At 45.2% G+C, this 22,626-nt stretch overlaps 1 protein-coding gene across 5 annotated transcripts in view; it reads left to right on the top strand.

Moving 5' to 3' along the window:
• Window positions 1-522: 522 nt before the first annotated feature.
• The window catches only part of METTL21A (methyltransferase 21A, HSPA lysine), a 177,403-nt gene continuing 155,299 nt past the window's right edge, over window positions 523-22,626 (top strand). For 2 of the 5 annotated variants that reach the window (XM_078680316.1, XM_078680319.1), the window contains exon 1: window positions 523-642. The gene's annotated coding sequence lies outside the window, so the exon portion shown is untranslated. Of the gene's footprint in view, window positions 643-9,236; window positions 9,255-16,710; window positions 16,828-22,626 lie in introns of those variants that run through there. The other 3 variants (XM_078680321.1, XM_078680318.1, XM_078680317.1) reach the window with 3 other exon arrangements.

Here is a 22,626-nt window from a genome sequence, read left to right as displayed (position 1 = left end):
GTACCTTTTTTTTTATACAAGACTTCCTACCTGGTTACACAAGGAGCAGTGTGGTTCCGGCTAGTGGTGGAGAAACTCTGTTTGGCTAGACATTGTTCCTCCTTCCTCGAAATAATATTAACCTGAAAATTGCCATACGAAACTTAAAAGTCAGCACAATTTAATATTTACTACCCAGGCTGTATTACAACACTAGTACAAGAATCAACTTAATAACAAATTGTTCCATATGATGTCTCTGTTGGATAAGAAAAAGGCTAAGAATTTACAGACTACTAGGCTTTGGATTATAAAGCTTAATGTTGGTATCACCTGTGTATGAGATCTGGGAACCCATAACTACTTGGGTGTTTCTTTTACTATGTAACTTTCACTTGGTAATATTAATTTGGTTTTAATTTTCGTGGGCACACATTTTAGTTAACTAGGCAGGTGCATTATGGGATTATTAGGCAGGAGTTTTATCCACGAGAAAAGGTTGCTTAAATAGGTCACAGGGCAGGATCTAGTTGGGACTGATTGGGACCACGTGTGCAAGTCAGTTTGAAACATAAGGCATGGCGGGAGAGGGAGTAGGTTGATTCTTTTTTGGTAACGAAGGGAGAGATGCAGACGGCAAATTGTTAGCCACGGCCTCTTAAAGTAAATGCACACAGATCTTGTATTTTGGTTATGAATGAACACGAGCGGCTTTCACAGTGTTTTTTAGTGAGCATCAGCTTTTTGTTAGCATGAGATTTTGAGAACAGGGGAGGTTAACGAGGGTTGACAGGGAAGGGGTTTATTGATAAAATGTTTTATTTACCATCTTACAGCCGCATTGCTCATGCACAGTCATTTAAACAGTTCTTTCTGATTTATTGCTGTACCCCTGACGAAGAACATACATCGTTCGAAATGCATTGGGTTTTTCCACTATACTGGGTTAAATGAAAGTTGGCAACACATGTCTATGTTTAAGTAGGAATAAAACATTCCAGCTCAACTTTTGTCTCCTTAGTGATTTCATAAGCATGGAAAACATGGATTACTGAACATTTAAAAATGGGAACTTCATTGATTACTCTGGTCAACGTTAAAAATTGGTTTACACATGGAGGATACTTTTCCTAAATTCAGCAGTGCAGCAGCTGGTGTCGTAACTTTTCGCACCTTTTCTCAAATATCAATAATATGCTGTGGTGGGACAAACACAGCGCTGTTATGCACGCACCCATTTGGCAGTCCAAGCAAAAACTAACTATTGTTAAAGGGAAGGAGTGCACTCGGTATCATGACTCTTGCTTCACCAATTGAGCCCGGGGCATTCACCAGACGACTTAGTGGGTTTTTATCGGCGTAGGTGCTCTGAAACGTGGGTATTTGCTGGATTGTAGAGCCTGGCCTACGGAGCTCCCTCAACAGGTAGCCATTCCGTACCGAGCCATTGCCCCCCTCCCCCAGAGCAGTCGCAGGTTTGCCGTATCATCACGTTGCCATCCAACTGGCTATCCACTGCAACTAAGCGGCTAGGTAATAGTGTTCAAAGCATGGGGCTGCTAGATCTCCTGGTCCGTGGACAGGTATAATTTCTTTATTGCTACTCTGTCGGGCACTTCTCCATTTGAAGTCTCTGATTGTTGTCTTCTCCAACGTACCAATGAAGGCCAACACTTGAGGTGGAGCAATAGGGTGGGGTAGACCATACAAATAAATAGAAAAGGAAAAGAAAGGATCCAAAAAAGGTGCAGACAGTGAATCTTAAAACTAACGAAGGGATATCCTAATAACAATTTTATTCCTGGATTCCCTAGTGAGTATTAAAAAGGGTAATTTATACCCCCAGATGGAGGTGAAGTGAGTGTATTATGCATAGAGGTCGAAGTGTTTCTGCCGGAATCCGTGTCTCTACCGGCATTCATCAGGACTATCGGATCCCTATGCTAAATGTCCTTTCTGTAAATATACTCCTAGTATCTCAATATATTCCGCCTGTTTTATGTGGTGTAGTCCAGTACACTCACTCGTATTTGTGCGTTCATTCCCGTTAGGATGTAGACACATAATGCTTAAATAAATGACACCTGCATTTAGTGTTCACAATAAATAATAAGGGCCATTGTTCCCCACGAGAGGTGGCGTATAATTAATTGAATGTCCGTGTCGCACCGACTTGGTTATGAATGAAAGGTTGCACATATAGCACTTTTAATCACTTGTATCACAGATCTCAAATAAGAGTAAGTGTACTGGACTAGCCAGCGCTCAGCGTCTTACCCAATTATGGCTCTGCATCGTGGCTCCACATCCCAGCCAGGCCCTCCGTGTCAGCAGGTGCCCAGGGTGCGAAGCGCCAGCTTCTCCAGGCCTGCAAGCCCACGACAGCGGCCACCCACTGGGTCTTCTCAGCTGCCTGCGCATAAGGGTTTGTGAGCTGTGCACTTCGTCCACACCGGCCCTCACCTCACGAGTCCTCGCCGATGCGGCCACTGTTATTCCTTCCGGCGCTCCGGCTTCCCCGAACGCACCTGCTGTAAAGGCCTCAGGCGTCCACCCCACCGGCGATCTGCATGCTTGAGAGTTTTTTAAGCTGGAATTGGCTTCTATGTGTGCTCACCAACCTGCTGCCGCATCATGTGTGTTGCTACGGCACGGGATTGCAGGGATTTTTGCAGGCTAACGAGGGATTAAAGTTGGAGCTCTAGAAGCATGCATCCGCCATATTGGCTGGCTAGCCTACCTTGATGTCTTCAATCTCCAACAGATTGTTTCTGGCCCAACTCACTCCACTGAACACACACTGGAATACATTTGCCCTCTGGAACTGGACAAAGTGAGAGACAACACCCCAGTATGCTAGAGCGACCACAACATCATTACCTTACGATGAAAACATCTGTTAACAACAATTCAAAGACACCCACAACTAATGGGAAAAACTAAACCTCCAAAACCTCATTTCCATCTTTAAAGTACGCCAATAAAAATGTGACCTCAAAACATACACACCTTCTAAAACTGTACTTCCCTTGCATTGGACAAGCAGATACTAATAAAGACAGCATTCAGGGTTAACTACCACATGGATTAATGACAACAACAAAAATGAAAACATAGCTCAACAGACCAAAACACAATTGGAGAAAATCAAGAGATAAACAAGTCTAAATCCCACTATGCCAGTATAACCGAGCCTAAGAGCCCTGAGAACCAACAAAAAGACAACACTACTTCACACATAACCGAATTCGACTTCCTTTCTAAAAAGCTCCTTAAGGATGTGGCATATTCTACAGTCCTGCACCACAAACACCACAATCACAAAACTTCTGTGACAACATTTACGTGGAATTGATCTAAAAGATTAGAAAGATAAATTGTATCCAATGGAGAACACAGACAACACCACCCCTACATAGGACAAAACCACCACAGAAAAAGACAAAGCAGTCTTCCACCCCCAAGTACTTTCAATAGCTACTCAGGAATGGATTTCCTCAGCATTATCATCAGAACTAGACCATCAGAATTGCCTTTAGACCTGGCACTACAAACATCTTTAAAGATATCTGTTGCAAATTCAAAAGAAAAGAATACTCCAAATGAGGTAAGACAAGAACTTCTTTATTCCAGTCATCCACTCTCCAAGACCAACGGATCACCTCAACATTCTAAGGTGAACTCCCGGTCGAAGATTCTATCACCAGAAAGAGGGGAGGTAGAAATGGGTGAAACCATGGGCCTCATTTATGAGGCTGTGCGTCACTTTTACGCTGCCGGTGCGTCACTTTTTGTGACGCACCAGCAGCGTAAAAAATGTGCCTTGTTGCACCATATTTACAAAGTGACGCATCTAGGTAGATGCGTCACTTTGTAAACCCCTGCGCTACATTATACCTACGCCAGGTATAATGTATGCAGGGGGGGTGTTCTGATGCAAGAAAGGGTCATAGAAGTGAGCCACTTCTAGGACACAAATGCGTCAATTTCTTACGCCTGCCTCACAGCAGGCATAAGACTGACGCAAGCCCTTTCACATGGGGCTTGCCCCATGTGAAAGGATGCATTGCTGGAGTTGCATCACTTTTGTGACACTCCAGCAATGCGTCACTTTTGCGCCATACAGATACGTCAGAAATACTGACGTATCTGTAACTCCTTGCGCCTTGATGCATCATACTATAAATATGACGCATCATTGGTGTCGCAAGGAGGGCGCAGTGAAAAGTGACGCATTGCTGTTTTCACGCAGCGATGCGTCACTTTTCATAAATGAGGCCCCATGTTGAGGTTGGGGAGAGTGAAATAATACCTAATGATAAACATATAGGAAGATTACAACAATATCATTTACACTAACTGTGCAGAGGTGGTATGTAGAAGCTTACCTAACAGGTCCATGAAAGCTTCTTCATTTCCACCCAAGCTAAACACCTCCTACATTAGACCACTCCTTGTGTGAATCTGGGTTGTTGGTTGACTGGGGTGTGAGCCCTGGGCAAGCTACAGCCACAATACCTTGCAGGGTGAACCACAAAATGTCACCAAAGTAACCTGTGCATAATCCTGGGTAGCTTGGCACAAAAAACATTCAGAATTTATAGTATTATGTGAAAACTAGCACCTAAAAGATCAAAGCGCTAGTAGAGGACATTCAGTTGCAGTTGCCTGAAAATATGGACGACTACGATGGAGCGCAGTTTGGATACAAGAAGTGGATTGGGCCTGCTCAGCGATTACCTTCGGACTTAGAAAAATGTTCTGAGAAGTTAAAGTTCTGCAGGCTGCCGAGGAGTGTCCGAGGAGGGTGCGTCATCAGATAGCCTTGAGTTGAAGTTGCAATGAAGATTTCTATGTTCAGACCTAGGGCCTGATTACATGCTCGGCGGTCTGATCGCTCGAACGATTTGGCCTCTAGAAGACCGCAGTGCTGGCGGTCGGAAGGACTGCCGTGTTAGGAGTTGACTGAGGTCTTGTGGCGATGGGGAATTGTTTATCATATATATTCATGCCTGTGTGAGCACTATGACTGCATATGGGTGGAACTCACAATTATTCATGATACTAGTGGAACATATCCACCTTCCCATAGCCAGAGTGCGGCCCATATGTGGCTGGTCTAGGAAATGTGTATAGGGTACAAAAAGAACTTACATATAGATTGCTGCAAACAGGGTTGTATTCTTTGGGGGAAAGATGCTGCTGTGAAGGGAGACCTGGAGAAACGGATCCATGTCAAACTCTGCCTGGAAGAACAGGAAAGGGGTGAGTATGCACCCCAGCTCCTTTGTTTCCTCCAACCTGTTCTCATGCTCCTCATCTGCTGCATGACAGCAGCATTGGGATTTGGAGAGGGTTGGCTGAGGCTCCAAGAGGATTCAAGTTGATGAGTAAGCGAGGTAAGTACAGTTTTAATTTTTTTTTTTGATCCACTGACAGGCACTGTGAGAAACTCACATTGCTTCAGCCTCAATACCAGAGCTCCCAGTCAAGGTCCATTATAAAATCTATTAAAGAGCCATGATTGAGAACTTTGGGATGTGAGCCTAAAGGCCTTGTGATTGAGTTTGGCACAGGCTCGACGACCCTCCACTTTTGAGGGTCATCAACCACCACTGCTCATTAGCAAGGCTAGCTTGAATCCTGTGGCGCAGTGAGCACGGGACCCACGTCTTGGCATACCCTTCCCACTTAGGACGACAAAGGCAAAAAGAACAAATGATGGACGGAATGCTGAATAATGCAAACATTCATCTCCCGTTTCAAAGATCTGTGTTTAATCTATCATTTTTGCTCACCACGCCACCCCAGTTTCGACCCAGCCATATGCAAATCAGTCTTGACCCTGCTCTTCATGGGAACAGTCAAGCCAGGTCCTCCATGGACTGGAAACAAGCATCCTGTGACCAGTTTCGAGGTATCAGTCTTCATCAGCAAGGCTAGATTGAATCCAGTGGCGACGTGAGCACGGGACACACTTCTGGGCATACACTTCCCAATCAGGGGTGACAAAAGCAAAAAGAACAAATGATAGATGGAATGCTGAACAATGCAAACATTCATCCCAAGATCTGGATTTAATCCATCGTTTTTTTTAAATCTCTGCCACCATTTTTAGAATGTCCAGGTGAGCCACCCTTTGAATGGAATCTTTTTCAGACGTACCTGAGGGGAATTTGAGCATCCAGATTCAGGCTTCGCTCAATTGTATTTGTATTTGTAAAGCCCATACAACCAAAAGGCATCAAAGCTCTATAGCCGGCAGGAGTAATATGGGGTAAAGTATGGGTTAAAAGTTGCAGCAGTTAGGGATGAGAAGAAAGGCAAGTTTTAACGTGTCTTGGGATGTGTAGTTCCCAAAGATGAGCACTTCTGTATTGTTTGTGTAGCGTTTTAGGCAGTTGTCTTTCATCTGGAGTGAAAAGATGCAGCAGTTAAAGTTGTGCATAAAGCCAGGTTGTCAGGTGCATTGGATTGTGTTGTTCCCGAAGATGAGCACTTCTGTTTTGTTTGTATTGAGTTTTAGGCAGTTGTATTTCATCCAGTTTGCGATGCTTGTCATGCCCCTGCAGATGTTGACCGTGGTGGTGGAAGGGTATTCTGATACAGAGAGGATGAGCTGGGTGTCGTTGGCACAGGAAGGATATGATGTTTAGTCCATGGGTTCTGACGATGTTGGCCAAGGGAGTCAAGAAGGTGTTGAACAGTGTAGGACTGAGGGACGAGCCTTGAAGGACACCACAGATGTTCTTAGGTTCTGAGTTGAAAGGTGATAGGCGGATTCTCTGGATTCTTCTGGTGAGGAAGAAGACCATCCACTTGAGGGCGTATCCTTGAATTACAATGTGGTAAAGCCTAAACTGCTGAGAGGTCGAGGAGGATCAGGGCTGCCGTTTCTCCTCAGTCAATGAGGGTTCTGATGTCGTCAATGGCAGTGATCAGGGTAGTTTCAGTGCTGTGGTTGGTGCGAAATCGAAATTAGGACTTGTCAAGAAGACTGTTGTTCTCCAGGTTTTCTGTGCATTGGCAGTTGATCGCCTTTTCGAAGACTTTGGCGGGAAAGAGGAGCAGAGAGATGGGACAGTAGTTCTTGAGTTCACTGGGGTCAGCGGATGGTTCCTTGAGAAAGGTTTGACCTCTGCATGTTTCTGTTCTTTGGGGAAGGTGGCCATAGTGATGAATGCATTGAAGATGGTGGTGAGCTCTTGGCTGATCGAATTGCTCCCGAGGTGGAGGATGTGGTGGAGACAGGGCTTCGTGGGTGCAGAGTTCGTGTTGGCTGTGGTGTTGGGAGAGGTGAGCTGGTCCTATGTGGTGAGCAGGTGGTTGGGGTTTGCATCTGTAGAAGCGTAGGGGATGAGGATGTTGGTGGCGGTGTCACAGAGGTCCTGGGAAGGGGTGATGATGGCTTCAGTGGCTATGGGGATCTGAGACATTTTTGATGATATTGAAGAGTTATTTGCTGTGGTTAGAACTGGCTTCAATGCAGTTAGCAAAAGTGCTCCTTTTCATCTCTGTTAGGAGTTGGTGGTATGGGTTGAGGGATGTCTTGAATGTGTTTCGGCCTGTGGGTTCCTTGCTGGCGCGCCATTTCTTTTTCAGTCCCTTGCAGTTGTGTTTTGTGGTTCTCAGTGCCGTGGTGTACCAACTGGCCTATTTGAAGGATCTCTTGAGTTTGGTGGGTTTGACGGGCCACTCTGTCAGCGCAGTTCGTTATCCAGGCGGAGAAGTACTTGACAGCCTGTTCTAGGTTGGCTGTGGTGTCAGGGTGGTCGGTCCACTGGCTCTATGATACTTTGTTCTAGCTGCTGTCTGAGGTGCTGAGCTGGTTTGTGGCAGTGCCGGGGATTCTATGATGGTGAAGTGGATGATGACATGGTCTGTCAGGTGAGCACGGTGACATGGCTGTACTTGACTGTGTTGCTGGCCATGAAGATGGGGTTGAGTGTGTGTCCTGCGATGGGGTTGGTGACAAGTTGCATTATGCCGATGTTGTTCATGCATTCAAGGAGGTTAGTGGTGTTGATGTTGTTAAAATCCTCGAGGTGAGAATTGAGGTCTCTGAGTAAGATGTAGAGTTTGGAGTCAATGGAGAGCGGGGTTATGAATTTGTGGAAGATGTCGCAGAAGCGGGGCAAAGTCCTGGAGGTCTGTAGGCGAGCATGCCTCTGATGTTGGTTTTGCCATTGGTATGGTGTTGGAAGTTGAGGTATTCCATGATGGGGTTGTGACGTCTGTGGTGGGGGTGCAGTGGATGGTTTCTTTGTGGGTGATGGTGATTCCACCTGTGTTTGTTGATGCAATCTCGGCATGGTATATTGTAGCCGTCAGGCGTTGATTAGGCGATGTCGGCATGAATGCAGGGTTGAGCCATGTCTCGGTGAGGAAGATGACATCGGGTGAGGGAGGTGATGGTGTCCCAGATCTCGGTAGTGGGCTTGTAGAGTGCTTTTGCTTTGAGCAGGATGCAGTGGAATTGTTCTGATGTGACTGTGGTCAGTGTGGTGGTTGTTGTCATGTATTCAAGTGCTCTGGTGTTGCAAAAGGTCCTAACATTGATCATGGAGAGGTGTGGCAGCAGTTGTTGTTGCGGAGTCTGGGGTCCAGGGCTCAGAGCTTGGTGGTGGTGTACCTGCGAGTAGTGGGAGAGCCAGGGTTCCTGGTGCTTGGTGCGGTCCAGGGGCAGACGGGCGCAGACAGGCTTGCCCTTGGCGAGCCTGTGGCGCAGCCATGCTTCAGTTTTCATTAAGTAGCTTTGATTGGTTGTGCAAAATGGTTTAGTAAGCTAAATTTATTTTCATACATAAAGATTTATCAATACTGTAGAATGCCATTTGGACTGGCTTCGGACGCATCTGTTTTTCAAAAGGGTTATGTCCAAAATTTTCATAGGCATAAAGGATGAGGCTGCATTTCAAGATGATGTAGTAATTGTTGCAGTTTCTATAGAAGAGCATGATGACATATTGAACCATGTTCTAAACATTATGCAGAAAAATTGCATATTCCTTAAAATGGAGAAATTAGATTTATTTTTATCAAAAGTGGAATACCTTGGTCATTTGGGTTGATGAGTGAGATTATTGATGCCACTGCCCCAAAAGATAAGGCAAGTCTTGCGAGAATACCTGTAATTTAATAAACATTTATGAAATTATTTTAGTTCACAGATTGGCATATTCCTAGAGTTGAGCTGGAGGTGACTTTGCTAAACTCAAATTACTCAAGAGTGCAACAAACACCATGGAATCTTCCTTCCCTTCTTGCCAAAATATGTATGTATTTTGTATCTAAAATGTACTTTTTATTGGGGCCGGCATATGCCTGAGCTATTACTATGTCAGGGAGGGGAGGCACATATTTTCTTTTGCTAACAGGGTCGTTTTCTACAGTTGGTGATATGAATCAAGGCGGGAGCTCTAGCAATGTGGAAGCTCTGTTTGTAAGAAGTCTGTGCGTTTTTAGGTCTCGCGCCTGCGACGCATATGGCGAAGCCATATGCATCGCGCAGGCGCGATACTATAGCTGTGGAGTCTGCTTCCCAGGAGACAGAGACTGGCGCGCGCACGCTCTGGAAAGCGATCGGAGCCGGCCGCGCGCGCGCGTTCCCAATCTCCTGTCTCTCTGGTTCTCACTCCTGCTGGACGTCCCACAAACCCTCCCTCGCTCCCGCCGCTTTCCCTCCCTGCGCGATGCTCTTTTAACAGCCTGTGCTGCGAGAGACCGGCACACGCAGGCTGCTCTCCGGAGCTCCGAACCCTCCCTCGCTCCCGCCGCTTCCCCTGCGCGATGCTCTTTTAACAGCCTGTGCTGCGAGAGACCGGCACACGCAGGCTGCTCTCCGGAGCTCCGCAGCTCCTGCCTCCGCCCCTGGTCCTGCCCTGCCCCGCAGCCCATGGATCACCCACCGCATGCAGAGGTGGCTGGCGGGCCCGTGCCGGAGTCACCACAGCCGGAGAGCAGGGGCTCTGGAGAGGTCCACGCCAACCACCGGGCCGAGCTGAGCGCTGGACAACTCCTCACGTGGATCGACACGGCCGCCTGCCTGACCGGTGAGAACTGCGCCCGCGGGGGGCGCTGCGCGCACTGTCCGCGGTGCTACCTGCTGCTGACCTACTCTCAAATGATATCCTGAGCCTCTGACCGGCATTTCTGACAATGCGCTGATACACCCCATACTAGCACTCAGTGATACATTTAATTATACAATGCCCGTTGGTATGCCACTTGCTATACGCATCGAATAAAACTACTTCTGCACGGTGATCCGTTTAACAAAATTGCATTCTATTCCCAAAGCTCCTATACATTTAATGACTAAATTTAATGACCCGGTGGTTTCATGCCGATGCCACCGTTGAGTAGCTGACATTCCACCGTCACGATGACCCCGGCCCGTGCAGACAGGTTTAATATGTTAATGGTTGTGGCGCAGTAACACTTCGAACCGCACGCTGACACGTTTCAAGACCGGCTGCTTATTTTGATGGCCTTATGATGCATTGAGGACATGGCGAGTCTGATAGAGACCTGCTGAGGAGTTAAAGCTGCCAGCTGTAATGGGCCTGTTATTTGTAGTGACACGCTGATATATTTTTAATACTATGCTAATAAGTTTAGTGGTATGCGGAGACATTTAATCTCATGTCGCTACGCGTATCTACATACCGATAGCCTTATTGAAATGCTGACATTTTTAATAACATGCTGATTAGGTTAACTGAATGCTAACACGCTATTCTATTTTTTATGCCGAAACATATCTAGTGGTTTAATAACCTCTTTCTTCAAACAAGCATCGATGGGAAAGAGACTTCCAAAACATGGAACAGGCGTGGCGAAGCTGCTGAAACTCTAGGTTTGGCTTCAAAAGTTATCCACTTAAGGCCCCCCACCCCACACTGTGTGAAGCTGCACCTGCAAGCTAGCTACGTTTTCGAGCTTCAGCGGGTCACGCAATGCGGACAGAGCTATCTTCATAGCCAATATGAGGGAAAGAAGTGAAAAACTGTGCAGTTTAAACATATTAGACAAACCCAATGTGATTATGATTGAAAGATTGCAGTCTGTGGATACCCCTGTTTCCCACTCGGCTTTGTTTGGTGGCGGGCCTAGTTGCTGAGGCCATATTGGTAATGGGCCGTGGTTGACCCATTAGCTGCATATAAATATATCTATTTGTGATGTTTATTTATTTGTGATTAGAGATCTTTGTTTATTTGACCACTTTAGGTATCGTCCATCTAAGTATGCATCAAAGTCAGATATGTTTTGATACTTGAATAAGATTTGTGTATTATCTGCATAACAGTAATAGTTGTATTTGAAGCAGGAGAGTAGGTCGGGTGGAGAGCAAAGGCAAGAGTTACAGATGAAGTAGAACTGTTAGATGCCTTAGTTGTGAATTGAATGGAGCTGACCTGAAGGGATAAAGTAAGATGGTGATGATCCATCAGGTAGGAACGATGCAGTCGGCTTCAGTTCTCTCCCTGTTTGTGTCCAAGTCTCTGCAGAAGATTGGGGTGATGAATAGGATCAAAAGCGAGGAAGAGTTCAAGTATAAGCATGTTGGTACTCCAATGCAGTGATTTGTCTCAAAGCAGACCTTTCTATCTTTTTCATTAAAAGAGCCTGTTATTGGCCAGATGTAGGAAGGATCTCTTCTTTCATGGCACGTTTGGTTTAGGACATCTAGAGTTCCTTTGTGCAGATGCCTGTATTCAAGGAGTTGTTGACCGTTCCGGCTGGATTGGCTACAGAGCTATCCAAGAGGACATTGGTCTGTTGGTGATTCTGCAGGTCTACAAGTGTTTGCTGCATTGGTGGAGTCTTCTGTGGTCAGGAAGTTAAAGGCGATTAACTGTAGTTGTTTTCGTGTTTTGTTATCTGTTGAACTGAGCAATGCTGCTAGGAGTGTGGTTGAACAGCGGGACGGTACGGAGGGAGAAGGTCACTGGTTGGTAGGAAGTAATTCAGATGTGATTTGCAATCAGCAAGGGTCAGTGATGAGGAAGCCTTTTGCGTTGTTGCCAAGGAACCAAGATGTCCTAAGGTACTACCACTTCAGGTATTGCAAATGAATAACCCTTTTCCCCAGAACATTTCTTAAAGGGTTGTTTGTGATCTTTAGCTCCTCATTAGATCTACAGATTGCTCAACAGCTCCCCCTAATCAGATCTCCTTTCCTGTGGAATGGCTCTTGGCCACTGTCAGCTCTCCAGAATATAGGGCAGATCTCTCTGAAGCAAGGCAGACATCCGGTATTGTGGTTTTGTTAACTTTACTTGCTCCATCAGCTTTCCTTGCTACCCTCTCCAGAAGTAAAGAAAGTGAAGCATTCACATTGCTCACAATACACAGGCTGTGGGACGACTATTACCAAATGTGTGCATGGAAATAATGTATATTTAGACCAATTATTGACTAAACATTGAGATGCACATATGCACTTGTTTAGTAGCCACAAAATATCACATTTACAGAAGTCAACTAAACATGTACAGAGTGAACGGACCATAAGAGAAGCCAAATTAATTTAGGAAAACATAATATTCCCGTAACATGCTGTTCGGATGGGAATGTCCCCTGCAAGGTATACATCAATCTGTGCAACCATTCAACAACAACTGGTTCAATTATGTTTTCTCAATGTTTCAAGCTTTATTACAAATGTCACAAAAAGATGTTAATATTTCACTTCTGTTCTTGGATTTTCGTCACAATAAAATACACTGAACGTAATCTTCACAAAAGTTATTTACAAAAGTTAAAGCTATTGCCATTAAAAATTACAATACTTTTATTTAGGTATTAATTATTAAAAAAAATTAAAAGCCATTGTTATTTGTAATATCAATACATCTAAGTCACATAAATACAACACATATTGCATTACAAATGCTATAGGTGTCACATTTGCGAAAGTTAAAACTATTGGCATTGTAAATGACAAAGCTATTAATTTCACTATTTTCAAAACCAACACATAAATAAAATATTTGTCATTTACAATACCAATAGCTCAAACTTTCCTAATGCGAGACCTATTGCATTGCAAATGCTTGTTTTCTTTGCAAGGTATCTGATTTGTCTCACTAAAAGCACTTAGCACCCGATTTTGAGGACATTTCTAGAGTGAACACCTTTGCATTTGTATCTGCCACAGGTGCAATGAACAACTTCAGAACTTTTGCAGAGGGGAGAGGTTTTTATGAGTGGAACTAGTTCCAGTAGCAGGTGTTACATGGCCTGGAAGAGCCCCCATGAAGAGCTATTGAATTTCTCTACCACTTCTTTATTCACTGTTCACGGGTCCGGTTGCTATCTTTGGTTTACGATGGTCTCCGTCAAGCTCAAACTATGTGTAGAAACATCTTAAAGTAGAAAAGAAAAGAAAAGCAACTAGAACCCACTGATCAAACTGGGCCTGATTCACAAATTGCACTTTGCAGTGCGTTTTGTAGTACAAAATGTGCTAAATAATGCAGGGCCTGATTCACAAAGGTATGGTACACTTACACTTTTGAGTACGGTTGCATTTTTGAATAAACGGGAAAAGGAGGTTAGGGAAGAGTAAGAGGAGATTAGAGAAGATCTGGGAGAGAGGGAAAGATGTCACCCACCCCCAAAAGAGTAAGCAATTGCTTTCCTCTGGATTGGAAACATATAACTTACACTTACACTTACCTAAAATGCACACTTTCAGGCTGGCTCTGAGGTTAGTCATCACTCTCCAAACCTTGGTCCTCTTGCACTTGGGGAGTCAGATCACAGTAAAACCAGTAAGTGGTAGCAAATAGTTAAAAATGTCTATAATCTCCATTTAAATGTCGGGCTAGCCATGTACTAGATGATGTATGAAAGACACTGCAGTTTTACTGCTTGAAGTTCAGAACATAATCCATACATGCTTCTTCATTGAATATAGGTATCATGTCACACACATCGAGAATGCGAGCTCCTAATGGTGTATGAGCCGGGTCTAGAACTCAGAACTTTCTAGGCAGAGATTGATGCGCAGCTAGGAAGTGACATTGGATTACTGTTAATGTGTGTGTATTGTGTGGTATTTATGTACTTATGCATCTATCTATTTATGAGTGTATGCATCTCTAGATATCAATGGGGTAATAACCGGGCTGAGAACAAGGGACCCTGTACATCAGGCGGGCGCTTACAATAATATATATTTTTTTAACTTACCTGAACTCGGTGACGTCTTCACTCTGGACCTCGTCTTTCAACACAGGAACAGGATGAAGCAACACCCTTGGCCAATCCTGGGGCTGCTCTCACCAGCATGAGAGCAGCCCTAGAATTGGTGGGAGCAGTCTCACTCGGCACTCCACAGTGCTCTGAAGGCTTTGGCTTGCTCTAACCTAGCTGTCCTAATACAGGTGGGTTAGAGCTGTTTAAAGCAGGGCCAGCTTGAGCTTTAACACTGGTGGTGCCCTGTACGACAATGTTTGTGGGTGCCCCCTCAATGACCACCTCTGCCACAGATTCCCTCACTAGCACCCTTTAACAGTACCCAACAAGTCTCCATAACCACTGTCCCTCAGATGTATTTAGTTGTGTAGCACCACTCATACCAGCGTAAGGTGTCAGATCACTTTACATCACACACACATTTCACAGAGACAATCATATGTGTGTGAATCAGTGTATAGAAAATGCAATATTAGACAGGACTACAAGGTGCAGTGTAGCAGTGACATGTTATCCATACTGGTAGGCAATTTAGTTTAAGAGTCCTTATTCTGAAAAAGCACACATTTTGAATTTAAAATGAATACCATTGTTAGGGGTTCTCTTTAATAACAAGAACTGTTTTCTACCCAAATTAACCCTTTTGGGAAGATTAGGATGATGAAACTCTGGGCAAAAAAACATAACGCTCTAACATATACCTTGCAGGTTGCATGCAGCTCTTTGCTGACAGTTAGTAGCTCAATGTTCTATTTGACTTACAAACAACAAGTAACAAAACCAGCTCTCTGACAGAAGCAGTAACCCACTGACCTATTTACAGCAGGCAATAGAACCCTCTGCACTACCTTAAAATGAGTCAAAACTTCCACTAGACAAACCTCCGTTCTATTTCCAGGAAGACGATTAATCACCAGAGTTATCTCGACATTTTAATTGATGTCTGAAAATTGCTGGAGGCCAGGAACACAGCAGCAGGTGATTTTTAAATGATAATATACTTGCAAAAATGACACCCCCACCCCAAGTCAGCACCCGGTGCGGTGGCACCGATCATACCGCCCTAGAGCCGGCCCTGGTTCAAAGTGCGCATGTGTGGCTAGCCGTAGCAACACTGCTAGCCAGAAATACATGCGCACTTTAAACAGTGCCATACCAGCTCATCCACCCCCTGCTGCAGTCACTTAGCAGTGGTCCTTCCCTCGTCATGACGCTTGGCTCAGGACGGGGTGAAAAATAAAATGGTAATAAATCACCATTTTATTTTTCATCTCTGGGGATTTTTAAGTAGGACACGCTCCTCCGCTCAAATGGGAGAGCTGCCCGTGTCAGAGCCCCAACTGGGAAACTGAAGTCTGAGATTAATTAGCAACACAGATTGTACATAATTGTTGCATTCTTTTAATGTGTTTTCGCCTAGGGTGCCAGCCATTGTCAGGACAAGCATCCATTAAGCTATGATGACCTCAAATCAGACAGCAACACTGCTTAATTTGAGCCGGTTGTTTCCAGTGCTGGGCACGTGTACTTAATTGTCAACACCAGTACTTATAATAGTCTGTCACATGGTGATGCTATTTGTCTAATTTAGCATTGGGCACAAGAACAGATGTTTATTAATTCAACCTACATTTAAAATGACTAATACCTGCCATCCAATCCATAGCTTTGGGGGCCCGGAAAAGTCTGAACTGTCACACTTGTAGGAGCGTGATGGTTTCTGGTTGTGTTGGTACTGTCATTGGCCATTGAATGGCAGTCGGGGCCCTGATGATTTGCACCGGCTGCACCAATTGTAGCTACGCCCCTGATCACATGATATAGACTAGAGCCAAGGGCCTCCAACCATATCTGTATTAACCCCTTCGCTGCTAGGCCTTTTCCCCTCCTGTGCTAAGCATTTTTTTGGCGATTTGGGGTAGTGCGCGCTTAGGCCCCTGTAACTTTTTGACCACTTAAGGTATCCACGCCAAATTTGCGTCCTTTTCTTCCAACATCATGTGGATTCTAAAGGTGCCCAGGGTTTGTGGATTCCCTTGGAGGGGTCCCAGAAATTAACCAAAATATAGTAAAATTTTAGTTTTTTTCAGAAAAACGGGCTGCAAATAAAAGCCTCTAGGTTTTTCCCTGAAAATGTTATCAAAAAAGGGTTTGTGGGGCTGAAATCTCCATTTTCTCAGCTTTTAGGGAATGACAGTCTTTTGTCAGAGAACCAACATTTTTTACACAGTTTTGGCATTTTTCTGGGACATAGCCTATTTTTGCTATTTTTAGAGCTTTCCACCTACTTCCAGTTAATGGTAGAAATGAGTTTGAAAGCAATAATGGATCCTGGAAAGCTGTACATTTTCGAAAAGTAGACACAGTTCTAAATTCAGAAAGGGGTTATTTGTCTAAATCCATGAAGGTTTCTTTATAGAAACAAACAGTTAAATATTGGAATAATTGAAAATTTGTTGAAAAAAACAGCATTTTGTCTCAACGTTTTCACCTATAACTTTTTGTAATTTTGACAGCTCTTGGAAAGCAATATACCGTTACATCCGATAGACCTTCCTGGTTGTGGGGATATATAGGACTTGTACTTTCACCAAGAACCCGACGAACCCAGATCCAAAAACTGAGCAGCAACTTGCAATGGTATTTTTTTATTTACTGGGGATAGAGCACTTTTTCTTGGAAAATGTATACATGGAAAAATCTGTATGAAAGACACCTATGTATTTCTGAATTGGGTACAAATTATAGAGTTTAGAAACAGTATATAATTGCAAATTTTCAAAATTGGGAATACTCATACTAGCATGAGAATTATTTGTCATTTTTGAAAAAAATTTTTTTACACAATGTCTTTCATTGGGAATGGAGAAATGCATGAAAACTCAATTGGTAATAACAGTTGATTTACAAATCTGAATTACCCTAAGTCTTCCGATAAAAACGGTACCTCACTTGTGTGGGTCGGCCTTGTGCCTGCGACAGGAAACGGCGCAAAATGCAACGTGGTCACACCTCAATTTTGCAGTTACAAATTGACCCTTTTATGCAAAGTGCTAGCTGTAGTTTTTGCATCCTAGCTCTGCCGGCACCTAGGCAAACCTAGCAAACCTATACATTCTTGAAAAGTAGACACCCAGGGAAATTCAGGATGTGGTGACTCGATTGCCTACCACCAGGTTCTGTTACCCAGAATCCCTTTCAAAGCTTAGAAATTGACAAAAAACGCATTTTCCTCACGTTTCTGTGGTGGAAAGTTCTGGAATCTGCGTGGATCAACAAATTTCCACCCACCCAGCGTTCCCCCGGGTCTCCCGAAAAAAATGGTACCTCACTTGCCTGGGTCTGCCTAGTGCCTGCGACAGGAAACAGCACAAAACGCAACATGGTCGCACCTCAATTTCGCAGTGAAATCGTGCTCTTTTTGGGGAAAGAGACTACCTTTTGTTTTGGAACCCTAGCTCCACCGGCACCTAGGGAAACCTAGCAAACCTATACACTTTTGAAAACTAGACACCCAGGGGAATTCAGGATGGGGTGACTCGACTGCCTACCACCAGGTTCTGTTACCCAGAATCCGTTCCAAACCTAAGAAATTGACAAAAATCGCATTTTCCTCACATTTCTGTGGTGGAAAGTTCTGGAATCTGCATGGATCAACAAATTTCCACCCACCCAGCGTTCCCCTGGGTCTCCCAAAAAAAATGGTACCTCACTTGCCTGGGTTTGCCTAGTGCCTGCGACAGGAAACCGCGCAAAACGCAACGTGGTCGCACCTCAATTTCCCAGTGAAATCGTGCCCTTTTTGGGCAAAGAGACTACCTTTGTTTTTTGAACCCTAGCTCTACCGGCACCTAGGGAAACCTAGCAAACCTATACATTTTTGAAAAGTAGACACCCAGGGGAATTCAGGATGGGGTGACTCGACTGCCTACCACTAGGTTCTGTTACCCAGAATCCCCCGCAAATCTAAGAAATTGACAAAAAAAAGGCATTTTCCTCACATTTCTGTGGTGGAAAGTTCTAGAATCTGCGTGGATCAACAGATTTCCACCCACCCAGCGTACCCCCGGATCTCCTGAAAAAAATGGTCCTCACTTACCTGGGTCTGCCTAGTGCCTGCGACAGGAAACAGCGCAAAACGCAACGTGGTCGCACCTCAATTTCCCAGTGAAATCGTGCCCTTTTTGGACAAAGACTACCTTTTGTTTTTGAACCTTAGCTCTGCCGGCACCTAGGGAAACCTAGCAAACCTATACATTTTTGAAAACTAGACACCCAGGGAAATTCAGGATGGGGTGACTTGACTGCCTACCATCAGGTTCTGTTACCCAGAATCCCTTGCAAATCTAAAACAATTGTGAAAAAAATGCATTTTCCTCACGTTTCTGTGGTGGAAAGTTCCGGAATCTGCGTGGATCAACCAATTTCCACCCACCCAGCGTTTCCCAAGGTCTCCCGATAAAAATTGTACCTCACTTGCGTGGGTAGGTATAGTGGCTGCAACAGGAAAAGGTCCAAATCGTACGGTGGAGAATTTAAAATACCCTATAGCAAAACTACCTTGATTTTTGGGGGGGGGGACCTGAGTTTTTGGCCCGGGGCACGGCGGCCATCTTTGTAAACTACCCAACCCAAACAGTTCTGAAAACTAGACACCCGGGGAAGTCCAGGGAGGTATGGCATGCATGGGTCCCCCAATGTTTTCCTACCCAGAATTCCTTGCAAAATTTTAAATTAGGTAAAAAAATCACTTTTCCCAACATTTTTGCGTGGGATCTCCGTGCCGGCAAAAATGTCCTATCACCCAGCGTTCCCCTTGTTCGCCAGAGTAAAATGATACCTCACTTGTGTGGGTGCCCCAAAGCAGAACAGGCTAAAAATGAATTTTTAAAAAATGTAGTATTTAGGTTTGACAAATTAAGCACCCCACCTTAGTCACAGGCATTTGGCCCACCCACACAAGTAAGGTATCATTTTACTCGGGAGAACAAGGGGAACGCTGGGTGGTAGGACATTAGTGCCGGCAAGGAGAACCCACCCAAAAATGTATGGAAAAGTGGGTTTTTTAACCTAAATGTAAGGTTTGCAGGGATTTCTGGGTCGGAAAACATTGGTGGACCCACGCATGCCATACCTCCCTGGACTCCCCCGAGTGTCTAGTTTTCAGAACTGTTTGGGTTTGGCAGTTTCCAAAGATGCCCGCCAAGCCCCGGGGCAAAAAACTCATGGGAACCCCCCTTGCAAAACCAAATTGTTTTGAATGAATTAGGTTTTCAATTTGAGAGCGTGCGACTCTTGGGACAATATTTCATGGAAATTGTGACAGACAATTTAAAGTTTGCAGGAGATTGTGGATAAAAAACAACAATAGAATTCACCAGAAAGACAGGACCATATACTCCCATGGTTTAACAATAATATCTAAATTAAGTAAGTTATTTATAGCTATAATGTACACCTTAACAGAGTTACTCAAAAGTCAAACATTCAAGCACGGCTATCTATTCCTCAAAGACACACACATACAGGTTGGATTTGGCACGAGGGCGAGTGATGGTTCAGTACATAAAATTTTATTAACAAGATATTTCAAAAAAATGAAATGCTCTGTCAATAAATAAATGCATAAAAACCGAACCAGTGACTCGCAACTCGTGAGCTGTAAAGCCACGACAAGGCACCAACCGTTTTACAGGCCATTCACGCACCTTTCATACCTGATAGAAACCAGACCACTGACATCATCCGGAAGGAAATTCAACACATTAGAACACTCACAATAAGGGACAAGGTACACCCTACTTCAGAAAGAGATAAAAGACAAATATTACTGCACAGCCATCTAATTCGCAAGCACACACACATACTGGTTGGATTTGGCACGAGGGTGAGTGATGATTCAGTACATACAATTGTATTCGCAAGTAATTTCACAAAAATTAAATACACTGCGTATAATTGAAAGTATGATAAACTGAACCACTGACTCAGCTCGTGAGCTGTAAAGCCACGTCAAGGCACCAACCTCTTTACAGGCCATTCATACACCTTTCGTACGTGTGACACATACAAAACATTCACACCGCCAGCCGCGGACCCTTCACATTTCAACACTCACACCAGCAGACAGCGCCATTCAAGGGCCCATCACTTTCACACGCCCACATTTCTGACATTGCAACTACACAAAATGATGGACTGCGTGGAGTGTTACTCAACTAGCAGTGTGTGTAGTGACCAACAGAAAGTAACTACTCACACACCGCCAGCAGTGCGCCAGTCCACCCACACCACCATCCAAGCACCAGACCATGCACACCGCCAGCCAAACACCACTCAGCGCACACCGACAGCCAAGTACCACTCCACACACACCACCAGCCAAGCACCACTCAACGCACACTGCAAGCCAAGCGCCACTCCACACACACCACCCGCCAAGCACCACTCCGTGCACACCACCAGCCAAGCGCCACTCCACAAACACCACCAGCCAAGCGCCACTCCACAAACACAACACCAGCCAAGCACCACTCCGTGCACAGACAGCCAAGTATCACTCCACACACACCATCCAGCAAAGCGCCACTACACACACACCACCAGCCAAGCACCACTCCGTGCACAGACAGCCAAGTACCACTCCACGCACACCACCAGCCAAGCGCCACTCCACACACCACCATCCAAACACCAGACCATGCACACCGCCAGCCAAACACCACTCCGTGCAGACAGCCAAGTACCACTCCACGCACACCACCAGCCAAGCACCACTCCACACACACCACCAGCCAAGCGCCACTCCACACACACCACCAGCCAAGCGCCACTCCACAAACACACCAGCCAAGCACCACTCCGTGCACAGACAGCCAAGTACCACTCCACACACACCATCCAGCAAAGCGCCACTACACACACACCACCAGCCAAGCACCACTCCGTGCACAGACAGCCTAGTACCACTCCACGCACACCACCAGCCAAGCGCCACTTCACACACACACCACCATCCAAACACCAGACCATGCACACCGCCAGCCAAACACCACTCAGCGCACACCGACAGCCAAGTACCACTCCACACACACCACCAGCCAAGCACCACTCCACGCACAACGCAAGCCAAGCGCCACTCCACCCACACCGCCAGCCAAGCACCACTCCGCGCACAGACAGCCAAGTACAACTCCAAGCACACCACCAGCCAAGCGCCACTCCACACACACCACCAGCCAAGCGCAACTCCACACACACCGCCAGCCAAGCACCACTCCGTGCACAGACAGCAAAGTATCACTCCACGCACACCACCAGTCAAGCGCCACTCCACGCACACCACCAGCCAAGGACAAATCCAAACACAACACCAGGCAAGCGCAAGAGCACGCACACCGCCAACCAAACACCAGACCATGCACACCTCCAGCCAAGCACCAGTCCACAGACACCGCCAGACAAGCACCAGTCCACAGACACCGCCAGACAAGCACCAGTCCACAGACACCGGCAGCCAAGCGCCAAACCATGCACACCGTCAGACAATGGACACTACACGCAAACCAACATCATACTTTAGTTTTTTTTAAATAAAAGAAAAACAAATTGCAAATTGATACAAATCTACTAACTCAACAACTAAATCTAAAAAGACTACACAAATGCAAACTTTGAAACTGAACAATAAGTTTTAAAGAATAAAGACCAACCAGTTCACTTTACCACTCATTGATACTCCCAAAAATTCTTTTGCGTGTGATACAATCTAAAACAAGCAGGTACACACAGCCCGGGGTTTGAAGGGCAGTCGGGGCAGTACATACGAACCTCCTTCCGCAAACCTCTTCGCCAACAGACTCTACATCTCCGACTGCGAGAGTCTTTTGAGGTTGTAGGAGGAATTGTATCAGGAAAGTGGCGATCTTTCAATCTGGCAACATCCTCCACCACTCCAACTCTAGGAACACTTGCCTATTCCACTAAAACAAGGCTGCCTATTACAGACTCCTGAAACTTTACAAAAGACATCTTTGACTGGGGACAAGATTTCTGAAACACAACAAAAGCATTAAAGATTGCCAAGTGGAAAAGATGGATAGCCAACTTCTTGTACCAAATGTAAGCCTTACGAAGAGCAGCATACGGTTCCAACCTCTGATCTACTCTGTCAACACCACCCATGTACTTATTGTAGTGCATTATGCACACAGGTTTGTGCACTTCTGCAACCTGACCCCAAACAGTCACCGGTTCAGTGCTTTCATCATGTATTGTAGTCAACATGTAGACATCTCTCCTGTCTGAAAACTTCACAGCTAGAAGCTCCTCACAACGCAATGCACTGCACTGTCCCCGAGCAAGCTTTCGACAAACAAGTTCTTTTGGGAAACCTTTACGGTTTGAGCGGATTGTGCCACAAGCAACAGTGTCCACTTT

The sequence above is a fragment of the Lissotriton helveticus genome, chromosome 3_1 (genome assembly GCF_964261635.1).
Source record: "Lissotriton helveticus chromosome 3_1, aLisHel1.1, whole genome shotgun sequence".
NCBI lineage: Eukaryota > Metazoa > Chordata > Amphibia > Caudata > Salamandridae > Lissotriton > Lissotriton helveticus.
Note: the sequence above shows the minus strand (reverse complement) of the source record. Positions and strands in the feature narration are given on the sequence as shown.